Source organism: Phyllostomus hastatus, unplaced genomic scaffold (genome assembly GCF_019186645.2).
Source record: "Phyllostomus hastatus isolate PE091 unplaced genomic scaffold, TTU_PhHast_1.1 phas_contig_210, whole genome shotgun sequence".
Classification (NCBI taxonomy): Eukaryota; Metazoa; Chordata; class Mammalia; order Chiroptera; family Phyllostomidae; genus Phyllostomus; species Phyllostomus hastatus.
Genome location: NW_025333737.1, coordinates 14,850,791 through 14,875,908, shown reverse-complemented (window position 1 = coordinate 14,875,908; position 25,118 = coordinate 14,850,791). Strand labels below are relative to the sequence as shown.

The 25,118-nt window shown below is 35.1% G+C and overlaps 1 protein-coding gene, 1 long non-coding RNA gene and 1 other non-coding gene across 5 annotated transcripts in view; 1 reads left to right on the top strand and 2 right to left on the bottom strand.

The window, feature by feature from the left end:
- Window positions 1-17,056, bottom strand: part of LOC123816934 — a 51,697-nt gene extending 34,641 nt beyond the window's left edge. Inside the window, exon 1 of the long non-coding RNA XR_006785357.1 lies at window positions 16,825-17,056. This is a non-coding gene — a long non-coding RNA (uncharacterized LOC123816934). The remainder of the gene's footprint in view (window positions 1-16,824) is intronic.
- Window positions 1-25,118, top strand: part of TANC2 (tetratricopeptide repeat, ankyrin repeat and coiled-coil containing 2) — a 317,432-nt gene that overhangs the window by 135,059 nt on the left and 157,255 nt on the right. The window lies entirely within an intron of this gene.
- On the bottom strand, window positions 22,276-22,381 carry LOC123817834. The gene has a single exon (XR_006785534.1). It is a non-coding gene; the product is annotated as a U6 spliceosomal RNA (small nuclear RNA).

The following is a 25,118-nucleotide window of genomic DNA, read 5'->3' as shown; positions in this document are numbered from 1 at the left end:
TTTCATTAAATATGTGGTGATAGGAAAGCAACATTCATTGATACTATATAGAACTATTTCATATAGCAGCAATTTTCAGTTGGTGTGCTGCAAATTTTTTAAATCATAGAGTACCAGTGTAGTCAGGGTCACTGACCTCTTTTCCCTTAGATTGTCAAATTAAAAAATTTTAACAGTGAACACAACAATAGCTGTCCAGTATGGATGAATCAAACTTATACCTATTTTTGTGTGTGTGTCAGATCTGCAAGAAAAAATTTATGGGGTGTGCCACAGAATTTTAGTAATTAGTTTATGTGTGCCGTAAGACGAAAAAGGTTGAAAATCACTGTCATACAGACTTGACCTATATAAATAGATGAATAGCACCAGTAGACCATGTGCTTCAGAAACCAACTGAACCTTTTTTCTGTACAAGGCAGTTCAGAGCCATGTCTACAATACTGCAGAGGGAATACCTTTACTGCTAAATGCATACATGAACCCTAGCTCCACTTCTCCCACGATTGTTTTTTCAAACTACCCTGCTGTCCACTGGAAGGGAAGGGACTCTTCTGGACTCTTAGGAGGTGAGGAGAAACTATGACAACAGAAAGGTTCCCTAAACCCAGGAGGGAAAGGCCTTCAGACTCATGGGATGGAACAGTGATCCTGACTCACCAGTGATTAATATAAGGCCTTTCCTTGATCTTGAGTGAAGGCTATATGCATTTTCAGGAAGTTAGTTTTGAACCTTTCTGCATCTAGGAGGAATATGGGAGGTAGTAATGTCTTTCTTTGAAATTGATACCATTGTTACTATATTAGTCAATTGATAGTTCTGTAGTTTTGATGTATCTGATGCTGCCATCTGAATGAAAAGCATTTAATCAGGTTTTTAATACCTTTAAGTATTTAAAAATAAATTTTATGCTATCTTACATTCTAGACAGTTCCTTCTTTATCACTGTCTAATTTTGCCATTTAATCCATTAAGTCATGAAGATAACACAGACACATATTAGCTTGCTAAGTATTATTAATCTTTTTAGTTACATTAATATGCAGGGTTTTTGTTAGTGACTACTTGGTTACTGTATTTTGCAATTTTTATTCATTTACATATGCCTGATTTAGAAATTCAGAAGAGAAAAATCTGAGGAGGAATTACTAAGAGACTAGTTTACAGCTTTAAGGCATGAGGAGCTTACAGTTTTTAAATATAAATCATTCCCAGAATCCATGTCACAGCTCCTTATATGGTGCTGCTTTTTTTCCCCCCTCAGTTGCTATGACAACGGCAGCACTGCACCATTCATCAGCTCTGGACCTGGGCTGTATTGCTAGCCTTCCGTGTTACTCCTGAATGTTCAGAACATCCGTGAATCATTCACTATGTTAATACTGCGCCATTAGAAACCTCAGAACCAATTCTTCCAGCAATCTGCTTGAACAGAAGGGTAAACTAAACTGCGCCACGGAGAAAAATTGTATAAAATATTTCTTATTTTCCTAAGGGAATCATACAATCTATATTTGCTGCAGTATTTTGAAAGGATAAGTTTATGTCAGGCAGTCTAATGAAAATAACTCATCTGTGTAATCTGTCTTGAAATCATTAGCTGTTCAAAAAAAATAGCACATTGCATCTCTGGATCCAAAAAGAAGCAGGTGATGTTGTTAGGGGTTCTAAGCTCCTTTGGGAGTATCACTTGTGCTTTGGGACCATAATCAACATTTGCTGTAAGAAGTATCACCTGTAACACACAGTAAGTTCTGGGCAGTGTGAAGAGCTGGCTGGAGAAGATTCAAGTGTGGATCATTACCGATATGTCAGATCTGATAACAACATGACCAGTGAATAAGAAGAAGCCTTCCAGGTTTTCTGGAGAAAAGGCTATATAATATTGACTAATGAGGAAGAAAAACTAAAGCCTGTGAGTATGATGAGTAGCGTATTTGTGTGTTACCTGGATTTCTGAGCTATGAGGCCTACTTTGAGCTTTGTGGGAAAAGGAATGCAACCTAAGAGAATTTGACACTTAGTTTTCAGGGAAGCCATTAAGAAATGTCTTTAGGCACATTTATTTAATTTTTAATTGTGTGCTTTTACAGATATGTGCATATATGAATATTTTTGAATAGTTTCCTATTTAAAAAAATAATACTTTATTGTGAAGAAAGCTGTTAATTCAGTTTTTAATGTAAATATGAAGGTCAGATTACTTTTTTTGTTAGATTCTGGTTCCAGAATAGATTTTTACTTGCTATTGCAATAACCTTAGAAGTAAAGTACACTTTTAAAAAATAACTGTATGGAAACCTAGAATTTTTGTAAGCATGCTTCTTTAATACATCAAATCTTTATTTCATTAACTGCAGTGCTTACAAATGAACATACTTGCATAGTTTTAAGGTTTTTTAAAACTAGACGTTACTTGCTGGTTATGTTGATTTACATTATCTGTTTTCCCAGTTTTCCTTGAGAAAGGTAAATTAGAGATTTTTCCATTTTGACTTGTATTTTTAGATGATTTGGTAATTAATGATTTAAGATAAATTTAATTTAAAGATTGAATTTTCTTAGAAGAGTGTCCATTTACTTGGCTTTTAATTTCTCTTTTTAGTTCTTCAACTAACCATGGTAACTTGCAAATGTACTAAAAGTAGGAACTTGATTTTTCAAAATTAAAATAATTAGACTGATCTTCAGCCACTCACAAAAGAAAAGGGCATTTTATCTGGGTTTATTCTTTCAGTTATTTATCGTTCTGAATTGCTCTTCTTAAATGTATTTTATTCAGAGAAGATATACTTTAAGGTCATAACTGGGTTTCATTAATTTATACAGTTAGGGAAAAAAGATTTTGTTACTTTGTTATTACTGCATTTTGTTGTATATTCCTTCTTAAATTCTTTTGTTTTCACCTATAGAATTGTACATATGATTTTGCTCAATGTTTAAGAAATGTTTAAATAGGGAGAGTTAATATATTAAAGGATAATGAAAGTACTAATCATTTATGCTTATGTCATATGTCATTAGTAAAAAGATTTTGCTTTTATTTGAAAACCTTTAAGTAATAGATTAAATAAGTTTAATATTCACATTTTAACCATTGTCATGCAATAAAATATGAATTTTTAAATGTGTGGATATTAATAACTATATAACTTAATGATTATAAATTAACACTTTTTTATAAGTAGTTTATCCTCACAAATGTATGTGTGTGCAAAGCATTTGTATTTCATTACCTCTGAAACTGTAATTCTTCTTAATAGCAGGAAAGACTGGTTTGGTTGGGCACTTTTTAAAAACAGTTATATTTTTCATTTATATTTTAAAGTAATCTTTCTTTGCACATCCTGTGATATTTATTATGTTTGGGGCCTTATCCAATGGATATATTCTTGACAGGTTGTATACAATCACATTTGTTTGTTTGTAAATTGTCTAACTCAAAATCTACTAGTGAGGCTCTCTATTTTTAGAGATTCTGCAGTGTTGATTTGGTGAATCTGTATATCATATACTGCATTGTTACTTTAGGTTTTCTTAGAGTAAGAGCCATCTGGTTTATTCAGTATATAAAAATTCAAGTTGCAGATTTAACTGGCAGCATTCTGTGAAACAATTAAGCCTTCTATTTGGGACTTATAATTTAACCCCTGAATTTTAAAAGAATTTGACATTTTCAAGTTTACTTTCTGAAATCCTTTGAAGTCTTTTCAGTATTATTAAGATAAGAGACAACTATTTAAAATCTTAGTTGGTAGTCAACATTACTTTTATTTGGGAGGAAATGTGCTATTGAATAAATAAATATATAAAATTTATAAATATAAGAGGCTTTAGTTTTGTCCCTAGTTTCTCTTAACTTTAACTTAAACATTTCATCCAATAACTCTTCTGAATATCTAAAAATTTATTAGTACTGCCAATAAGTTTTCATTAGGAAATAGGTACCTTATATCTGTCAGGTTCTACATTAAGACTGCAAGTCTCACACTGGTGAAAATTGTTTTAAAAGAGTGATTTGTAGTTATTATTTTCTCATGTGAATCAATTGTAATATTTCTGTGATAAACATGTCTTCTTTATCAATCCAGTGTTCTACAGTAAAATATTTTAACCACTTGTAAGCTTTGCATCTTATGCATCCCTCATAGAAGTTTCTCTTCTATAAAATTAATGCAATAGTGCCTTATTGTAGTGTCATTCTAGGCATTATGAAAAATAATATATGTAAAGGATCTAGTATAGTACTTGTCAGGAAGGAAACATTCTCTTAAGTAATAATTCTTGTCTCTACTCTTCTCTCCCTTGGCCTACTTCTGTGGTTCTTGGACTTTTTCTTGGGAATATCTTTGGGACAGAGGAGTTTGAATACATGTCAGAGGGGTGTGGAATGTAGCTTAAAGGGGCATCCAAAGCAAATCTCAATATTTTTTTAAAGTCTTATAATTTTTCTTTTAAAATAATTTACCTTCCATCAACTGTAGTTGAAAATAAAAACTATTTAAAAATAGTCTATAATCTTCATTTTTATGTTTTCCAAAAAAAATCTTTAAGTACTGTTCAGGAAAGTGCCTTATTTTCTCTTAGAAATTTGCATACCCCAACACACTGCTACCTGTCTGTATCAATTCTCAAGTGTAAGACATACTATTGAGATCTCTTGTTCTGAGTATCACTTTTAGGAAATAAAGATCCTGAAATAAAACAAGTATGTATTTCTTTGGAGAAATAAATTGAGAATCAATCAAGAGGCAAGGATGAAAAATTAATTAAAGATTGAAGGCTTATTCAGTTCAAAAGAGTGAGTAGCTGTAGTGGGATGAGAAAGGAAATGTTTTCATGTCAGAAATAGAAATGGAATGATGTTGGAGAAACTAACAGTTGAGCATTTGTAAAGCTGCAAAAAGTCCTACAATAAGGGAACCTATTTATCTGTTTAATATGTCATCTTTAAAATTTATTTGACAACAGAGCGTTTGCTTTTTCTTATGCAACTTCTACAAAATCATGAGCAACAAGTAAGTGTTCCAAGGAGCACACTTAGGAAAATAAGTGACTAAAGAAAGTTACATCGTTTAGAAAGAAAGAAGGGTAACTGTGCAGAGCAAAATATGACAGCAGTCATCTTGGCACTCCAGAAGATTATAGAAAAGTTACATTTTTCTCATATTCCCAAGATAAATTGAGCTTTTAAGATTTTAAAGAATAGTGTTTTTTTTTATGTGAGAAAAGATGGTTTTTACCATGTAGATTAGAAAGTGAAATTATAAATAAGATGACTTGAGTAGAAACTTGACGCAAGAGGACAGGATGCATTTAAATGGTAAATACATCATTTTGTCTGAAACATAAAAGATGCTGTGGAAGAGAAAACTAGGAATGGATCGAGGAGGCCTTTGAGACAATTGTAAACTAAGATGGTAACAGTGGAAAAGGTACAAGGAGAAAATGATTTTGAGAAATAAGCAAATTGGCGACTAACCCATTATAGAATCCAGGAATATGGAAGATTTGTCAAAGATAATTCTAAGAGTGGGAATTGATGGCCTCATTAATTAGGAATGGAGAGATTAGGACAGATGGTTTTGAGTAAATGAGGCACATTGAGTTCACGATAGTAGTAGGATATTATATTGAAAATGTGGTTCCAACACTTTAAGTAAGACTCAAAATATAAATTTGGAAGTTATACTCATTGAGAGTAGTTGAAACATAAGAGTAGGTAAAAATCTTAATGAGAATAGAACAACTAAACAGAAAAAGTAGGGAATGAATATTTATGTGCAGTTGTCAGGCATTTTCAAAACTTTAACTCCTTTGATTGTTTTAGTAGCAGTTTGAATTATTATGGCCCTGATCCTTTTAGATGAAGAAAACAAGACCTAATCAGGTTAATCATTAAGCAATGTGGGCATAAGAGATCAGAATTCCAACTTAGGTCTTTCTCTAACTTGAGTACATACTCTCAGGGGTCAAGAAGTAAACCTTAAGGAATTGAACACCCATGTTTAAAGACAGATGAGATTAATAAGGAGCAATCTGGAAGATACTGAGCAAACCAAGGTGGTATAACTGATAAGGAAGCAGAGGTTTGAGGGGGTTTTAGGAAATATTTAATTACTGTTTTCAAATTAGAGATCAAATTACTGTTTTCACATAGAGATCATGAATACAAATTTATAAGGACTATGATTCCACTAGTGTCAGAGTCTGCTTTTTGCTTTCGGGAACTGTGGTCTCAATGCTTAGCTGCAGTGGTCTGCATTAGGCAGACAGTTGTATTCTGTTTCTGTAAAGAGGAGAAAGAAAGGGGCTATACAAAACCAGTGGGAATGGAGGTGAGAGAAGGAAGCATCTAGTGAGAAATTTACAGTCAAATACGCTTTTTAGAATTCTGGCTTTTTTATTGGAGTCTATAATTTATAGTCACATATAGGACTCTTCAAGACTTTTGAAGATAAAGTAAGTTTCTCTCCATTTACAATAATATCATCACCACAATAAATTTTCCTTTATTATTTTAACATAGCTGAAGCTAGGCAAGATGACTCTTTTACATTAACATGTGGTAATTAATGGTGTAGTAGTTACGATTCTACTACTTTGTGATATTGGGCATGTTGTATAACTTCTCAGTGATTCAGTTTCTCTTCTATGAAATAGGTATAACAACTCCCAAAGGGGTTGTAAGGATTAAATGAGTTTTTACAGGTAAAATGCTTACAGAAGCCTCTAGTACATAGTAAATACTCAATAATAACTGATAATGATGTCACTTATTGGCACTTGCAAGACCATATTTATCTTTGTGTCTGTCTTTTCCAATTTTTCCTTTGATGAGAAGGGAAACTGTCTTTACTTTTTACTTATTAGGTTCAGTGTTTAATGGGAGCAGGAGCAGTTAAAGCGTGCTTTAGTTTAGGAAAAACATCTTGCTGTCAACAGCATTGGGTGCTGGTGTTGACTTCTTTCTGTAACACTGATACAGTATTTGTTAATGCTCAGGAAATACCAGTGTGAACCTATATTACTTCCAGTGGAAACTGGTTTCATATTCAAACTAAAACAATAAGTGTGTAATTTTCCCCTCTTTGTTTTTTAAATATATTTTATTGATTATGCTATTACAGTTGTCCCATTTTCCCCCTTTTCTCCCCTCCACCCTGTACCCCCTCTCCCACCCACGTTCCCCCCCTTTAGTTCATGTCCATGTGTCATACTTGTGAGTTCTTTAGCTTCTACATTTCCCATACTATTCTTACCCTCCCCCTGTCTATTTTCAACCTACATTCTATGCTACTTATTCTCTATACCTTTTCCCCCTCTCTCCTCCTCCCACCCCCCTGCTGCTAGCCCTCCATGTGCCCTCCATTTCTGTGGTTCTGTTCCTGTTCTAGTTTTTTACTTAGTTTCTTTTGGTTTTGCTTTAGGTGTGGTTGTTAATAATTGTGAGTTTGCTGTCATTTTACTATACATGTCTTTTCTTTATCTTCTTTTCTTAGATAAGTCTCTTTAGCATTTCATAAAATAAGGGCTTGGTGATGATGAACTCCTTTAACTTGACCTTATCTGAAAAGCACTTTATCTGCCCTTCCATTCTAAATGAGAGCTTTGCTGGATAGAGCAATCTGGGATGTAGGTCCTTGTCTTTCATGACTTGGAATATTTCTTTCCAGCCCCTTCTTGCCTGTAAGGTCTCTTTGGAGAAATCAGCTGACAGTCTGATGGGAACTCCTTTGTAGGTGACTGTCCCCTTATCTCTTGCTGCTTCTAGGATTCTCTCCTTCGTTTTTACCTTGGCTAATGTAATTATGATGTGCCTTGGTGTGTTTCTTCTTGGGTCCAACTTCTTTGGGGCTCTCTGAGCTTCTTGGATTTCTTGGAAGACTGTTCCCTTTGCTAGATTGGGGAAGTTCTCCTTTATTATTTGTTCAAATACGTGCTCAATTTGTTGCTTTTCCCTTTCCCATTCTGGTACCCCTATAATTCGGATGTTGGAACATTTAAAAGTGTCCTGGATGCTCTTAAGCTTTTCCTCGATTTTTTGAATTCTTATTTCATCACACTTTCCTGCTTGGTTGATTCTATCTTCCTTCTGGTCCACTGTATTGTTTTGAGACTCAGATTCCTTCCTTTCACTATTGGCTCTCCTCTGCGTATTTTCCTGCATCTCTTTTATGGCAACCTGCATCCTTTCATCTAAATTGCGCCCAAAATCAACCAATTCCGTGAGCTTTCTGATCACCAGTGTTTTGAACTGTGCATCTGATAGATTGGCTATTTGTTAGTCGCTCAAAAGGATGAGTCCTGGGGGACTGATCTGTTCTGTTGGAAACATGTCTTATGTCTTTCCCTGTCTCTCCTCTTTTTTTTTTTGGTCTGGTCACTCTTGTTATGGTGGGGGGCGGAGCCTTAGGTGTTCACCGGGGCTGGGCACCCCAGTCACTAGATTGTGACGTTATATGTGGGGGTGGGGGTAGTAGCGGGGACAGGAGGGAACAATGGCGGTAGTTCCGTTCTCCTGGGCTCAGACCCTTCTCTGGGATCCTGGGCTGCGAGCTCTGCCCTGGTCCACAATCGCTGCCTCACTGGGTCCGCCAGCCGCAGCTTGCGTACTCAGGGATCACCGCTGTGTTCTTGCGCCCCGGATGGCTGTCGCGCAGATTTCGCGCCAAATTTTCCCCGACCTCTGCGCACCGCTGACCCGGCCAGCCCCACGCCCTCCCGGCTCGTCTTCTCCTACCAGTCTGGATGTACAGGTCTACTTCAACTTCTTGGCTGTCCGACTTCCATTCAGATAAATCCTCTATCAGTTCTGAGTGTTATTCTGTCTGTAAATTATTGTTCTAATCTTGGTTGTGCGAGGAGGTACGATGCGTCCACCTATTCCTCCATCTTGCCGGAAGTCCTCCCCTCTTTGTTTAATTTAAAAGAATCCCCTTCCAAAAAAGTCTGAGTAAATAAGTACATTGTCATAATATTATGATATGATGAGATACTTAGAATTATGGTAAAGTTATACATTTCTGTGCATAATGGACTTTGCCATTTTAGCATTTGTTACAAATCTAAGTGTTAAATTATTTAGCAGTATAGTTTAGTGTAAAGGCAGTATAACTAGTTTGTGGATTCTGGAGCCAGACTGCCCAGACTTGAATCCTGACCGACACTTACTAGATCTGTGTCCTTGGGAAAATAATGTAACCTCTCTTTTTCTAAGTTTTCTCATCTATAAATAGAGGTAGTAATAGTATCTACTTTATAGGGTTATAGTGAGGATTAAATGAGTAAAATGCTATGAACAGTTTCAGATCATAAGTGCTCAATCATTGTTAACTAAGCAGTATGCAGCATATAATGAGCATCGTTTATTAACTATATTTATAACAATGTATCTCACAGTTAGACATACAAAAATTTTAAGTGGTCTTTATTACAGTGTAAATAATTTTGAAAGCTCATATAGAAAGATGTGATAGAGCTACTAAGTCTAAAGTACACCCATGCACAGAAACACATAGCACCAACTAAGAGCAAGAGAGTTAACATTGTATCAACGGTATTCTACCTGTTGTTATGAGTCCAGTTAAAACTGGAAAAATATTATAGTCCTCACCTTCTATTTCCCTTATAGTAATTTTCTGTTACATGTCACAGTTAAGGAAAATAAAATTGGGAAAGCTATTTATATTTCTACTTAAGTATTTAAGTTGTTTCTCTTAACTAATTTTTAAAAAAAAATTATTTATGCCTTTTCAGAGAGAGGGTATGGGAAAGAGAGGGTAAAAAACATGGATGTGTGGTTGCCTATTGCGCACCCCCTGCTGGGGATTTGGCCCACAGCCCAGTCATGTGTCCTGACTAGGAATTGAATTAGTGACCCTTTGGTTTGCAGGCCCATGCTCAGTCCACTGAGTTACACCAGCCGGGGCTCATCTTAACTAATTTTTTTTCTCATTTAGGTAGCACAGTAAGAGATTTACTATCTTTTGTTCACTGTTTATTATTTCTTTTCTTAAAAAGTCAGTATTGATAATCACTTTATAAATCTAATAATTTACTGGTTGCTTACATTTCAGGGGACATGGTCTAATCCAACTTTGTTATAATGGAATCTGTGCAAAAATAAATGGTTTTATTATAGGTATCATTAGCAAGCAATTCTATATATTTTTTCAAGAGCAAAATAGTTTTTTTGGCCTTGAAGCTGTCCTAAGAATTTAAAGCTGTGGTTTAGTACAGTTGGAATTATATTTAAACACTAATTCAGAAAGACTTGTCTGATACACATCTCAGTGTAGCTTACATTGATATGCAAAAACACCACCAAATCTATGAATAATTAGCACTGATTTTATTTTTCAGCAATCTAAAAACAAAATGTTAATTTTTTATTCCTTCAAAGTTGTGGAAAAATGAATTTAGCAAAGTTAACAAGAGTTAGATAACATCAATGAAGAGTAAGCTTCAGGGAGTTGAAATTAAAAAACATGGAACAGATTAGAAGGCCCCTCAGAATTTAAAGCTCTGATTTAGAACAGTTGGAATTATATTTAAAACACTAAATAAATTTGTTAATTTACTGTTTACATTTCAGAAGACATGGCCTAACCTAACATATTATAATTAAAACTGTACAATAGTAAAAGTTTTATTATGGGTATTATTAGCAAATAATTCTACACGCTCTTTGTTAAGATCAAAATAGAAAATAGCTCTAATCAAATGACTGTGGAATATGTTCTGTTACATTAGTAGGAATGTAAGACTGATTCTCCGTCATGTATTTTTAAGCTCATAGTGTAAAGTAAAGGTTTGATAAAGTAAAATGTTTAAAAGCAAGAAGAACCCTGGCTGGTATAGCTCAGTGGATTGGGCACGGGCCTAAAAACCAAAGGGTCGCCGGTTCCCTTCCCAGTCAGGACACATGCCTGGGTTTCGAGACAGGTCCCCAGTTGGGGGCACATGAGGGGCAACTACACATTGATGTTTCTGTCCCTCTCTTTCTCCTTCCCTTCTGTTCCCTCTAAAAAATAAATAAATAAAATCTAAAAAAAAAGGCAAGAAGAATGAAATTACTGCTACATTAATGTACAGACTAAAGTAAAACAGATTGTGATTGAAATCTAGACTAAAGAATCAGCAATGTAGAAAGTGTAGCTATACTGGTTGAGAATAGATAAAAGCTATCTTGGAAAAGAAAAAGGTCAGAATCATTTGATTTGTTGTATGTTTTGGGTTTGTTTGTTTGTTTGTTTGTTTGTTTGTGTTTGTTTTAACAGTCCCTTTCCCATCTCCATGAAAAAAGGAAAGGGGGGGATTAAACATGTATCTGTTACCAAGTATCACATCATTATTGCCTTTTCAAACAAAATTTCTTAGTTTTTTGTTTGTTTGTTTTTTGTATTTTGTACCAATTGCACAGGTTCACATGAGAATTTCCTTTTATATCAGGTCTGATACAAATATCCAGTATTAATGTATGTTCAAATCAAATGTAAACAACCTACTTGCATTCTGGACTTTGTATTTTTTAAATAAATAGAGAGAGGTCAGTTTGTTGTTTGACTCACATAAGCATTCATTGGTTGATTTTTGTATGTATCTTGACCAAGGATCAAACCTGCAACCTTGGTGTTTCGGGACAACACTCTAACCCACTGACTTACCTGGCCAGGGCTCAAGACTTTTAAAAATGATGTGTTTCATAGCTTTCAATTTTTGAAGAAACTTTGGAGCTCATTTAGATTGGTGAGTCTTTTAAGTTTTGATTTATGGTCCAGCACCAGCAGCATCAGCATCACTTGGAAACTTTTTGGAACTATGAATTCTTGGGCCCCACACCAAAACTATTGTATGAGAAACTCTGAGAGTGGGGCCCACCAGTCTGTGTTTTAACAAACCCTCTGAGTGATTCTGATGCATGCTAAAGTTTAAGATTCATATATTTAGATAACACAGCCTCTGAGGAAGGCATTTTTTCATCATCATGCTTCATATAGAATTACACACCACTTGCTTTTCAGGTCAGTTGGAAAGGGAACTCTTTTTCCTCAAGCAGTAGGTACCTTTATATTATATCTGGAATGAAATGGCCGTCATACATGCATTAGGCTGCATGTCTTGTTCATTCTGTGATTGAACACCTAGGATATAAGGTTTTTGTGGCAGCTAAACAAATTAGTCTTTGGCCAAGGGTACGTATTAAGTTGGCTATAAGATAGACTTGCTTTGTAGGGAAAAATTGCAACATTCTTAATTACTTGAGCCTGCTTTACTTAAGAGTTGGTGGGGGGGAAGTAGCTGAGTTTGCAGACTTCACATAGAAAAGAAACAAAGAGACATCAGTATTCCCATAGGAGTAGTGGAGACTTAGATGATGTTATCACCACCATTTATTAGACTTTAATAAGCCTCAAAGGTGAAAGTTTGGCCGTTCTTTTCTTGGTGAATGCCTCATAATGGCCTGTTATCAATGTAGCTGATTTCATGCTTTCTTGTGTGAAAGAAAAAGAAGCTAAAAAAAAAAAGACACTTTTATTTTTCTATCCTTTTTAAAATTATGGCCAATTGTTTATTATATTCTATTGATAATGCTATTACAACTGTCCTGATTTTTCCCTCTTTGCCCCTCTCCACTGAGCACCCCCCACTCCCTCAGGCAATCCTACCATTGTTCACATCCATGGGTCACGTGTACACATCCATTTCCTATACTATACATCCCCATGGCTATTCTGTAAGTACCTATTTGTATACCTGCTTATACTTCTTAATCCTATCACCTCTTCACCCCTTCCACCATGATCCCCTTTTATCTGGTAAACATCAAAATACTTTCCATGTCCATGATCTGTCTCTGTTCTTCTTGTTTGCTTGGTTTATCTTTTAGATTCAATTGTTGATAGATTTGTGTTTTTTCCATTTGATTGTTCATAGTTTTGATCTTCTTTTTCTTAAATAAATCCCTCTAATGTTTCATATAATAATGGTTTGGTGATGATAAACTCCTTTAGTTTTTTTCTTGTCTGGGAAGCTCTTTACCTGCCCTTCAATTCTAAATGATACCTTTGCTGGGTAGAACAATCTTGGCTATAAGTCCCTGCTTTTCATGACTTTGAATAATTCTTGCCAATCCCTTCTAGCCTACAAAGTTTCTTTTGAGAAGTCAGCTGACATTCTTATGGAAACTCCCCTGTAGGTAACTAACTTCATTTCTATTACTGCTTTTAAGATGTCTCCTATCTTTAACATTTGGCAGTTTAATTGTGGTGTGTCTTGGAGTGGGATTTGCATCCATCTTGTTTGGGATGCTCTGTGCTTCCTGGACTTTTGCATATCCATTACTTTCACCAAATTAGGGAAGTTTTCTTTCATTATTTTTTCAAATAGATTTCCAATTTCTTGCACTCTTCTTTTTCTGCCTACCCCCCATAATGCGAATGTTGAAGCTCTTGAAGTTGTCCCAGAGGCTGCTTATACTATCCTCATTTTTTTTTTTGGATTTTTTTTGTGTGTTGTTCTAATTGGTTGTTTTTTGCTTCCTTATGTCCCAAATCACTGATATGATTCTCAGTTTCATCTACTCTATTGCTGTCTCCCTGTAAATTGTTCTTTATTTCAATTTGTGTATACTTCGTTTCTGACTGGATCTTTTTTATTCTGCTGAGGTCCTCACTAAGTTCCTTGAGCATCCTTATAACCAATGTTTTGAACTCTACATATGAGAGATTGCTTATCTCCATTTTGTTTAGCTCTTTTTCTGGAGTTTTGACCTATTCTTTCGTTTGGGTCTTATTTTTTTGTCTCCTTGTTTTGGCAGCATCCCTGAGTTTGTTTCTATGTATTAGGTAGAGCTGCTGTGATTCTCGTCTTGGTAGTGTAGTCTAATGTAGTAGGTATCCTGTAGGGTCCAGTGGAACAGCCTTCCCTATCACCCAAGTTGGGTACTTGAGGTGTGCCCTTTGTGTGGGCAAAAATTTCTTGATTTAAAGATATTTAATGAAACATTATGTAATGAAAGCTTATGTGCATTACTCTCACCTTTCTTCCTGACATAGCTATGTCACTGATTTCTGTTTTATTGCTTATAGCTATAAATACTTTATTTCCTAATTTCTGTATTTCTCATTATATCAGATATAAGACAGTATTTTTTGTTTCTACTTTGTAAGATGTTAGTACTGCTGTCCTACATGTTTCTGATAAGAAGTTAGACATCAAATTGTTAACCTTTATATGTAATATATTGTTTTTCTCTGGCTGCTTTCAAGATGTTCTGTTTTCCTTTGATTTTTAGCAGTTTGATTATGAAAGGCCTAATGTAGTCCTGTTTACTTTATCCCTACATAGGTTTTCTTGGCTTCTTGTTATGAAAATTTGTCTTTTACAGACTTGAGACATTAGCCATTATTTCTTCAAATATCTTTTCACCCTATTTTTCTCTTCTTCTGAAACTCCAATTACATATATATTATACCTTTGGATATCATCTCACAGGTCCTGAGGGTTTTTTTTCTTTTAATCTTTGTTCTCTGTAGTCTTCAGATTGGATAATTTTCATTTGTCTGTTTTCAAAGTCACTGACTCCTGTCATTTTAAACTATTCTCAGTTTACTGTATAATATGTGTGTGTGTGTGTATGTATGTATATATACACATATATATACACACACAGACACTATATACTGTCATTTAAATTGTCATGTTTAAACATTTGAATATGCTGTTAAACCCTTTCAGTGACTTTTTATTTCAGCTATTTCATTTTTCAGATGTAGAATTTCTATTTGGTCCTTTTTAATAGTTTCTGTTTCTCTGCTGAGATTTCCTCCCCTTTTTAATTAAGAGAACATATCACTTTACTTCACAGAAAATAGTTATAATGACTGTTTTTAAATGACTCATCTGCTAATTACAATACCTGGAGAGACTCAGGGTTGGTCCTCATCTTTTCTCTTGAAAATAGGTCATGTTTTCCTGGTTCTTCATGTATTGAGTAATTTTATATTGCACCCTAGACATTTTATTTAAAGGATACTCTGGATTTTGTCTTGTTTCTTCAAAAAGTGTTAATATTTTTCTTTTAGCAGGCATTTAACTTGATTTGACTCAGTAGAAAAGTATCTCTTGGGCATCATTTCAGTTCAGTTCTGCCCCATGCATGCATGGTTCAGGAATTAGCCAGAAGTTTGACCAGAGTTTATATGCAGAACCTGGTTGCCTCCTGTAATTAATTCTCTCTCCTTTTTTGGAAATCTTCCCTTTACTTTCCAGTGATTGTTGTTGCCACAAGACTAGAAACACTGTAGGTTTTTTAGTTTTAATGACCCATGCAGTGCTGACTGTGGCCAGCTTACAGGCCAAAAGCCAGAAAAATGGGAAACTCATCCCAGTTTGGTCTTTTCTCTTGCAAGTGTCAGCTCTTCTCCAGAATCTGTTTTTTGTATTCTATCTCCAGGGCTTTGAGGTAGTTTTTCACTAGGCCCATCTGGAAAAAGTCCAAGCATTGTTAATATAACAAGAACAGTTTGTGAGATATTGATGTAACCTGGCAGCCAAGGAGAGTGGACTGGAATGCACATGCAAGAACAGTGATGACTTCACTGTACTAATCAGTGGGGGCAGTGGATGCCTTTGAGTGAGCATGTGTACAGTGTGGCCGTCACATTCAAAATGAGCAAGTAGAACAACAAATCTGCATCAAATTTTGTGTTAAACTTGAACATTCCTCCTTGGAAACTATTTGGATGTTTCAGAAGTCTGTATCCGTGGGCAACTGGTAATTGGCAGCTTCATCATGAGAATGTGCCCACTTATGCATTACATCTTGTGTAGTTTTTCCGCAGAATATCACATCAGCCAGTGACTCAGACCCCCTACAGCACATATTTGGCACCCCACGACTTCCAGCTTTTCCCAAAACTAAAATCACCTATGAAAGGGAGGAGGTTTCAGACCATCAGTGAAATTCAGGAAAATACAACAGGGCAGCCGATGGTGATTGGGAGAACTATGTGAGGTCCCAAGGTGCCTACTTTGAATGTTACTGAGGTGTCATTGTCCTAAGTATGATTTTTCTTGTATCTTGTATCTTCTTCATTAAATGTCCCTATTTTTCATATGAGATGGCTGGACAGACCTGATATATTTTGTTTAGAGTTTATAGTTGTTATCTGTGAGAGGGTCCATCTGGCAGAGAAGCTTACTTGGCTTCACAGAAGCAGAACCTCCCCAATAGGATTTTGAGATTTTGTCTTTCATGAATACTGACACTTTCTCAAAAGTTATTTGTTTCTAGCCATAGGAATATTTATGTATTGGGAAACCAACATTTAGATTTAGTGCTAAATTTTATGGAAACTCTGATTTTAGTGTTGTTTTCCTTACCATTTATTGTTCCATACTTACATGTTTTCTCTTTACCATTCATCCAGTGAAGTACATTCTTAAAATGATGGAAATTATAAGAAAAACTTATGAACTTTTAAGTTTGAGATTTACTTTTTAGTTCCATTCCTCTTGACTGTATTGTGCGCACTGCTTCTACTTCTATACTACTACTGAGATTTTTTTTTATATTTAAAGAAAATAATATGGCGAGTAGAGCAATGTGTTTTATTAGTTTAAAAACCACGAGTGGGAGAAGTCTTATGAAAGTAAAGACCTCTGAACTAAATCAATTTACTTTTTGCATATCTATAGACCACCCTCTTACTAACATACAACTAAGAAGAGTACAGCAAATATTACTTCATTTCTCTGTATATTTAAGGAAAGTAAGAAGGAAAATTACTGCTTTTACATATAAATCAAATCCTTACCTTGTTGAACAATAGTTCTGTTCCTCTAGTTAACCCTCTCTTTTCATGGTTTACTTTCCATCAGAGTAGGCAGCCTATCTTCCCATATTGTGTTCTTCTGAGGACTTAATCATCTTCTCATCTTCTTCCCAGTCAGATAATTCCAGAGTTTCAGAGATACGAAAAGCAATTTGTCCTGTTACAAAGACTGGGAATTTCTTACAAGAGATTCTAAGATTAGAGAATGTTGTGGTTCTTTACCCATGTTTAGTGGTGGTGAAGTGTTCTCTGCTGTGAGTTTCTTATTATAAGATTAGTAGCAACTGCACATTCCAAAAACAAGCCAGAAAGTTAATGGTCCTTCACAGTTAATCTTTGAAAATGTCTCAATAGTCATTTTTGTCCCTGGGACAAAGACTTACTTGTTGTTAATCTACCCTTGTAGGATTTCATTACAGCCTGGCACGGCGTTTATGTTTATGCAGATTGCAGCAGTTTTCTGCCTCCCACATTGACTGCCCAGGATCTTCTTCATTTTACTTTTCTGAAGTTTTAAAAAAGAAAAAAAATTTAATTTTCTTCCCAAATTGTTAACTTTTTGCTTTCTTTGTTAACCCTAGACCTTTGGGTCTGCCTTGGAGAAGTCAGTTTAGAGTTGTCAGTAAATGATGGCTGACCATTATTTACATGCTAGTGTCCAAAGTTATCTCTTTCTTAGTTCTTAACTGCATGTAAAACTATTTTTTCCCAAGGAATTTTATGCTATTGTACTTAGCATATTTTCAGCCATTATTGATAGCTGATACAAAATGGAAAACCAGCAATATGATTGCATTATATATCATTCTCAAAACACTGTTCTGAGATGATTATTCTACAGTCCCTACCTTGAAAGAGATTATCTGGTAGGGTTTGATGATTTAGACACAATAATAGAGGGGGGTAAAATTTACATTTCAAATTTATAATACCAAAACCCTGATTCCAGTATCATATAATGTAAGATACTTTTTTTTTAAAGATTTTATTTATTTATTTTTAGAGAGGGAAGGGAGGGAGAAAGAGAGAGAGAGACATCAATGTGCAGGCCGTGGCCTGCAACCCAGGCATGTGCCCTGACTGGGAATCGAACCTGCCACACTTTGGTTCGCATCCTGTGCTCAATCCACTGAGCTACGCCAGCCAGGGCTCGTAAGATACTTTTTAATCACAGTTTGTAAAATGTTCAAAAAGAAATGAGCTATTAGCTTTCTTATATATGATACCGCTTTTCCAACTTACTGTACCTTTCCCCATCATACATACAAGAGAACCTGTACTAGTTACTCTTGTTATAATATATATTTCACTGAAGAAAATAACTTCATCTATAAAATAACAGCTATCCTTTTGGATTCAAGGGATAGGGAGACAGAACTGAGGTAAGATGTGTGAGTAGATTACTTATTGCACTTTAATGTCATAAATCATCCCTGTACATACCAAATATTTTGATTAACATCTTAAAATGTACTTTGTACATGTCAGTGTTCCTCCATTAACTTATCATATCATCATCATCATCATCATTATCTACTAATAACAACAACATATAGTATTGAGCACATTTTATGTGCAAGGCAGTATACTAATTCTTTTACAAAGATGAGTTCATTTCAATAATTACAATAACCTAAGGAGATAAGTGGCATTGTATTGTTATGAATACACAGGCTACTTAGTTTAGAGATGTATAGAGCATCATACTGTGTGCATTATGGTTGATCCATAAATCCAATATACATATTTTAGTTTGTGTCCCAAGGGGAGCTGTCTGTGGCCTTCAGTAGCACATTGTGCTTCAGCTGCCTATTTCCAAAGCATAATAAAAATATCTTTTTTAGCCTTATCTATACTATACTCTTCAAATTTGATCCTCATAACAACTCTAAGAGGGAGATATGGCTCACATTTTAAAGAGGTGGAATCCAAGCTGGGAAAAATTTTTGAACTCATATAGGGCATATAACACAAGTCTCACTTTAAAGCCTACTTTTAATCACAATGTTTATTTCTTTTTTTTTCCTATTGTTGTTCAAGTACAGTTGTCTGTATTTTCCCCCCAGCAGTCCCCCCACCCCAGCCATCCCCACCTCCCTCCCCTGATCCCACCCCCCTTTGGTTTTGTCCATGTGTCCTTTATAGTCGTTTCTGAAAACACTTCCCCCTTCCCCCCTCATTATCCCCCTGTCCACCTCCCCTCTGGTTACTGTCAGTTTGTTCTTAATTTCAATGTCTCTGCTTATATTTTGCTTGCTTGTTTGTTTTGTTAATTAGGTTCCACTTAAAGGTGAGATCATATGGTACTTGTCTTTCACCACCTGGCTTATTGTACCCACAGCCTGGGTTACTACACAGGAGAAAGAAAGAAGGAGGTCCTATGCTTTGTGACAGCATGGATGGAACTGGAGAGCATTATGCTAAATATTCATTTCTTTATCCTACTATTTCTTTCCCTCTACTTTCTCATAGGCATATGATGAGAAGATATGAATTACAGATATACTATTTCTGTTTAAAGGTGCTAGAGAAATATATTTTTTCTTTAATTTGAGAGAGATGGGGATATTTTAACTAATTTTTAGAACATTCACAAGTACATCTAGCCTTATTCCATAGTCATAACATATGTATGCTCCATATTGTAAAAATTACATGTATAAATGTTACCTATTTATAAGTTACACATATAAAATTTGTTTTAGATACTTTATATTTTGAGGAGGTGAGAGTCATTCATTTAACAAGGAAAAGACTGGCTAATTTCAGTTTCATATTAGAGACACAACTCTTCTCAGGTATACTGTTCACTTCATGTAAAATGTTGCTCAGTAAATTCACTTGCCACTTTTGGGGTTTAAGTTCTTTTCAAAAGTCATATATTAAACAGAAGTCATCAATCATTTTAGCTGCTTTTGTTGGCATTAGGCTTTATATAAAATGATAGGAAAGGCTATATGCTCTGAAACTTTAACAGAGGTAGGATTCTGATAACTTTTAATTGCATTATATTTGCTTCTTGTATTTTCCAATTTCTATGATGAAATATGTTTATGTAATATTTTAAATTTAAGTGTAGTTATATATTATATAGCTACTTTAAAACTCAGATGTTGGCCTGACAAATATATAGAATTGCTTATATCAGTAAACCAAAAATCTCACATAAGCCAACATATCCAAAATTTTGAAATTTGAAACTCCTTTTTATATTATCAAAAACCTGGCACTTCTTCAGATATATGGAAATGAAACCTAATGCCATTAAACTAATTGGTATTTGAATGTTAGCATATTTAAAAAGTTTTTCTGAACTCAGATTATTGATTTGTATCTGAAAAGATATTAAAATAGGTCATTGAAATCTCTACTGCCTTATTTTATCTGATATACCCTGAGTTTTGCCATTCACAGCTATAAAGAGATGATTTGTATAACAATGGGTTATATGCTACAATAATGTGTCTTTTTCTTTGTTATAACATGTATAAGTAAACAAAGATTTAAATCTCAATTTTCTTTCTTGAAATGAAAGTCTTTAACTTATTCAAAATACTAAAGTAATGTCTTGTAGGAATGTTTTAAAAGTTATTGCAGTCATTTTTGGAGTAACTTTTTGGAGCACTATGCTGGTCTCCATATTTATTGCTCATATGGTCTATCTTTGTATCAATGTGTCTATGATATCCTTTTATGTAGTACAACGTAATTGCATAAAAATAAAATTTATATGGGAGGAACAGACTAATTCTAGAGTTACCTTGGATATGGCTTTGAATCATCAGTTTTTTGTTAGGCTTTAATCACCAAATGTGTGGAAGACATAAGCAGGTTATTTATACTTCCAAAAATATATAGATAAACAAATAGTTAATTCATTTAACAAATAATAGTACTTTCTCTGTGGCCCACACTATTATAAGCATCACTAAGGCTATACCAATATGTGAGACAAAGGTTCTGCCTTTTGTGAGCTATGATTTGAATAATAAACATCTGGAAAAGACCAATTAAAATACCATGAGAGCCCTGGCTGGTATGGCTAAGTTGGTTGGAGTGTCGTCCTGTAAACCAAAAGGTTGCAGGTTCAGTTCCCAGTTAGGACATGTGCCTAGGGTGTGGGGGTTTAGTCCCTAGTCAGGGAAATCCATCAATGTTTCTTTCTCAAATGATGTCCCCCCCCCCCCCGTCTCTCCTTCTCTTTCCCTCTCTAAGTGTGTCCTTAGGTGAGGATAAAAAACAAAAACAAAACACCATGAGAAAGTTCTTCCCACTATGATGGTGTGACCTGTACTGGACTTGCCCTTTTACTAGAAACAACTGTTTTCAGAGACAGGACAATTTACAGCATGGTAATGTGATCCTTTAGAGCACAGGTGGCAAACACAAGGCCCAAGGGCTGAATCCAGCCCTCCACCTGTTTTATCCTGCCCGGCACCTTGTTTCTACCTGGCAGCAGTGCTGAGCTTTCGCTTAACTGTTGAGGAGTAGTTACATTTATACAGTCCTAGAATTACATCTGGCCCTTTGAAGGCAAACTCAAGGCTGATGTGGCCCCCGGTGAAAATGAGTTTGACACCCCTGCCTTAGAGAAAGGATGGGGGAGGAAACTAGGTGAACTCTGGCTTTTTGCCTAAACGTATTTTCCTGATGATTGGGAACTCAGAGAATGACAGTCTTATTGAACTGAGGAAACAGAGATCAGAAATTGGGGAAACCAAGGCAACTGGAATTTACAGACTATTGAAGAATAGAGAGCTAAGCAGAAAAGAACTACAAAATTCTGCATAAGGGTCCTTTTGAGTCTTAATACTGAGTTGCACATAGGTGGGGTGAGATTCCATGAGGCTAGAGGAAAAAATAAATACCAGGGAGCTCTAAACTGAACAATTCCTAGAGTTCTCATAGGAATTGGAGGTGTTTTTCATTGTGATCAGAGTGTAGAGATCTTGTTAGAAGCATTAAGAGCATTCAGTAGAGATCCAAGAAAGGACACACTTTGGTAGCAGGGCTAAATTAGCCTAGGAGTAAAAAGTTGCTCCACACCTGCCTCAACAAAGCTTTAAAAGGGCTCAAAAGGATCAGACTGATCTTCTAGTGACTTAATGCCTTTGAGGATCAGAAAACAGCTGCTTAGCCTTCCTGGTCGATCATAAGAAGGATGTTGACATCTTTTGTTAATGCATCCTTCACATATTGCGGAATGTGAAGGTACTTGGACACGACTAAAGTGTCTTTTCTAGTGTTTCATTTTTAACTGAACTATGTCCTTATTAGCATATTTTCTTGGACATTTTTATGGAAAATAATCCAGTCATTAAAGCTAGGAATTAAATGATTATAGTCTGAATATAATAATGGTGATTTTTATAATGTTTCTTTTATGAAAGCCTAAATCAGTGAGGGTATTTATAGTGTGATTAACATTTATATTATATATGAGTGCTTTTTACAAATTTGCACGTCATCCTTGTGCAGGGGCCATGCTAATCTTCTCTGTATTGTTCCAATGTTAGTATGTGTGCTGCCAAACAAGCACCATGAGTACTTTTTAAAACATTTGTTTTATTAAAACTCTATTTGTAATGCCTGTCTTTGCTTTAATTTTTCTACTGTATACTGTCCATTTAGCAAATAATTATTAACCAGATACCATATGCCAGACATTATTCTAGGCACTGTAATCTAAAGCATTATATTTATTTTTGTTTACAGATATAATCTATAAAGCATAATAAAAGGTATCATTATATTTGAATGAAAAAGTAGATTTAAGCTGATCCTAATTTTTGATGGTGTATTTTCAGTTCATTTAAAAGAAAGAAGGCTAAATTTATATAGAATTTGCTGCTTTGTTCATTAGTTCTGCATCTCACTCTTAATGAATTTCCAAGCTACATATTTTATGGAATATGGCAAAGAATACTATGCATTCACCAAAACCTATTCTTCTTTCCTCCTGGGCATACAGATAAACTATATATCCCAGTATTCCTTGCCGATAAGTGTGTCGTATTACTGAATTTTGAATAATATGAGTTAAAATAATGTATCCCAGTTCCAGGCTAGGCTATAAAAATTTCTTGTATGCAATTCCTCCTTTTTCACCCTAGCCTCTGGCTTGATTCAGAGAAACCACCAGAGAACTCTGAAGCTCTAAGATAAGGAGCTTCCTACTGAACAGTCATATTAAGTGAGAACTCTCTTACATTAAGCCATTGAGATTTTAGGGTTGTTTGTTTTCGCTCTTGGCTTACCCTAACACAAGGAGGAAACATGATTGTACTGTAACAGTAGTGGTGTTTATGGGAGAGGAGCATACTTTTTAAAAATATTTAAGTCTAAAGTAAGCTTGAGAGACTTCGGTCTTTCTCAATAAGTTTGTATGTACATCAGTTCATTCAGATGAAAACGCTGCTCTCTTCCTTTTGGCTCTGGTGCTAGCTCTTGTTCTGCCTGACCTGTTAGAACAGCTGCTTTAATCTAGGTGTCCCCACTCTCTGTCCCTGTCTCCCTTTCAACCTGCATCTTCTCTTCCATCTCCCTGAAATGAAATGCTTTATCTTCTTCTCCATCTTATTTATCTTTCCTTTTCTCTTTCTTCATATACAGAGGCAAAATTTTCCAAAGGTTTTCTTTGTATGCCAAGTTTGGTGAGTGAGCCTCATGAGACCCTTCAGGTATTTTGAGGGGTGGTAGCGCAAGTTTAGAAGCTATGAGCTTTAGAACCTACTAATCTCCCCTTTGTATCTAAGAACGGCCTCATGATTTACTCTCAGTTTAACAGAGTAACTAAAACTTTTCTATATTCACATACTAGTCTAAGGATGCCACAGTATAACCCTGGATGTAGGTTCTTCAGAGATTGTGTACTACATGTACAACTGAATCACTCTGTGCTTCCTCTTTCCCCTCTTTGACCTTCCACTGTGCTGTCCATGACTATTATAAGTATGTAGAACTGGATTGGCTCTCTTGAAAAGATGGCAAAAAATTTAAGAGGAGACTATTCTGATTATCTAATCAAAAGACTAGACTGTTCAAATAACCATGTCTGTTTATATGTCTTTTTTAAATTAATTTTCTACTCTCCACTTCACCTATCTCTTAATTCTCTGAAATGCCTAGCCCATATCCCAATTATGACTCTAATAGATTGTTCTTATTATCTCAAAATATTTTATCAGCTCTATCTCCTAATACTGTATGCCAATTTAAATGCAGTTGCCTAACTAATTTGCTCAAAACTCTACATAGAATGGACAGGACATAGAGAATTAAATCAAAAGGTACCCTAGTGAGATATAGCTTGGTGCATAGCACTCTTTCTTAAATTTCATTCTTTGGCATAGCATCTTAATGATTTTTGCCATACTTTCTTACAACCATATTTTTACCTAATATTTTCTTTAAATTTTGTTTTTATTTTAATAAATTTACTTTAAAAGTTTATACACTGTATAAATCTGTCAAACTTGAAAGTCATCATCATATGGTATAAATGAAGTAGAACGTTAATTTTAGCTAAATCTTTTGTCTCCAATGGCTGTGAAGCTAAACTCTTCTTTCTCTTTGTGAAAAAGGATTAACTACTAGCACCACATTAAAATTTTCTTCTGACGTATTCCAAAGAATTGAAAGATGACTGAAAAGGAAATAACATTGTAACTATCTCATTAAGCAAAAGAGGATAGTATATGCTATCATAACAAACAACCTTAAAAATCTTAGTGGCCTAACACAACAAAGGTCTATTTCTAGTTTACCCAGCAAATTTGCGCAACTCTCCAATACAGCTATACTTTATGTCCTTTATAACAGCAATACAATTGCTTCAATTTTGTATCTCCACCACTTCAACATGAGACCTCTGTGATTTTCGTGCCAGAGAAAGAGACAGACTATAGAATCATGCAAGGGCTATGTCCCCTCTTCTCTTACTTCATAAGCCAAAACTAGTCACATAGTTCTTCCTAAACCTCACAGGGCAATTATAGTCACCCCTCTGCTTAGAAAGGAATGGAGGCCAGGATATTGATAGGTACTAGTAAATTCTGCCATACTATGTAATTCAGTGCTACTTACTGCCATTTTTATAGATTGTTGAAAATCATCTCTTCCTAAAATGAGTGTGTACTTGAAGAACTGTATTGAAATGAAACAATATATCATACTCTAAATCAAAAGACTTGGATATGAGTCTGTAATAGTCTACTACCTAAATACTGTGATCTTGGGCATGGGATCTTGTGATTCTATTTCCCCCTCTGCAAAAT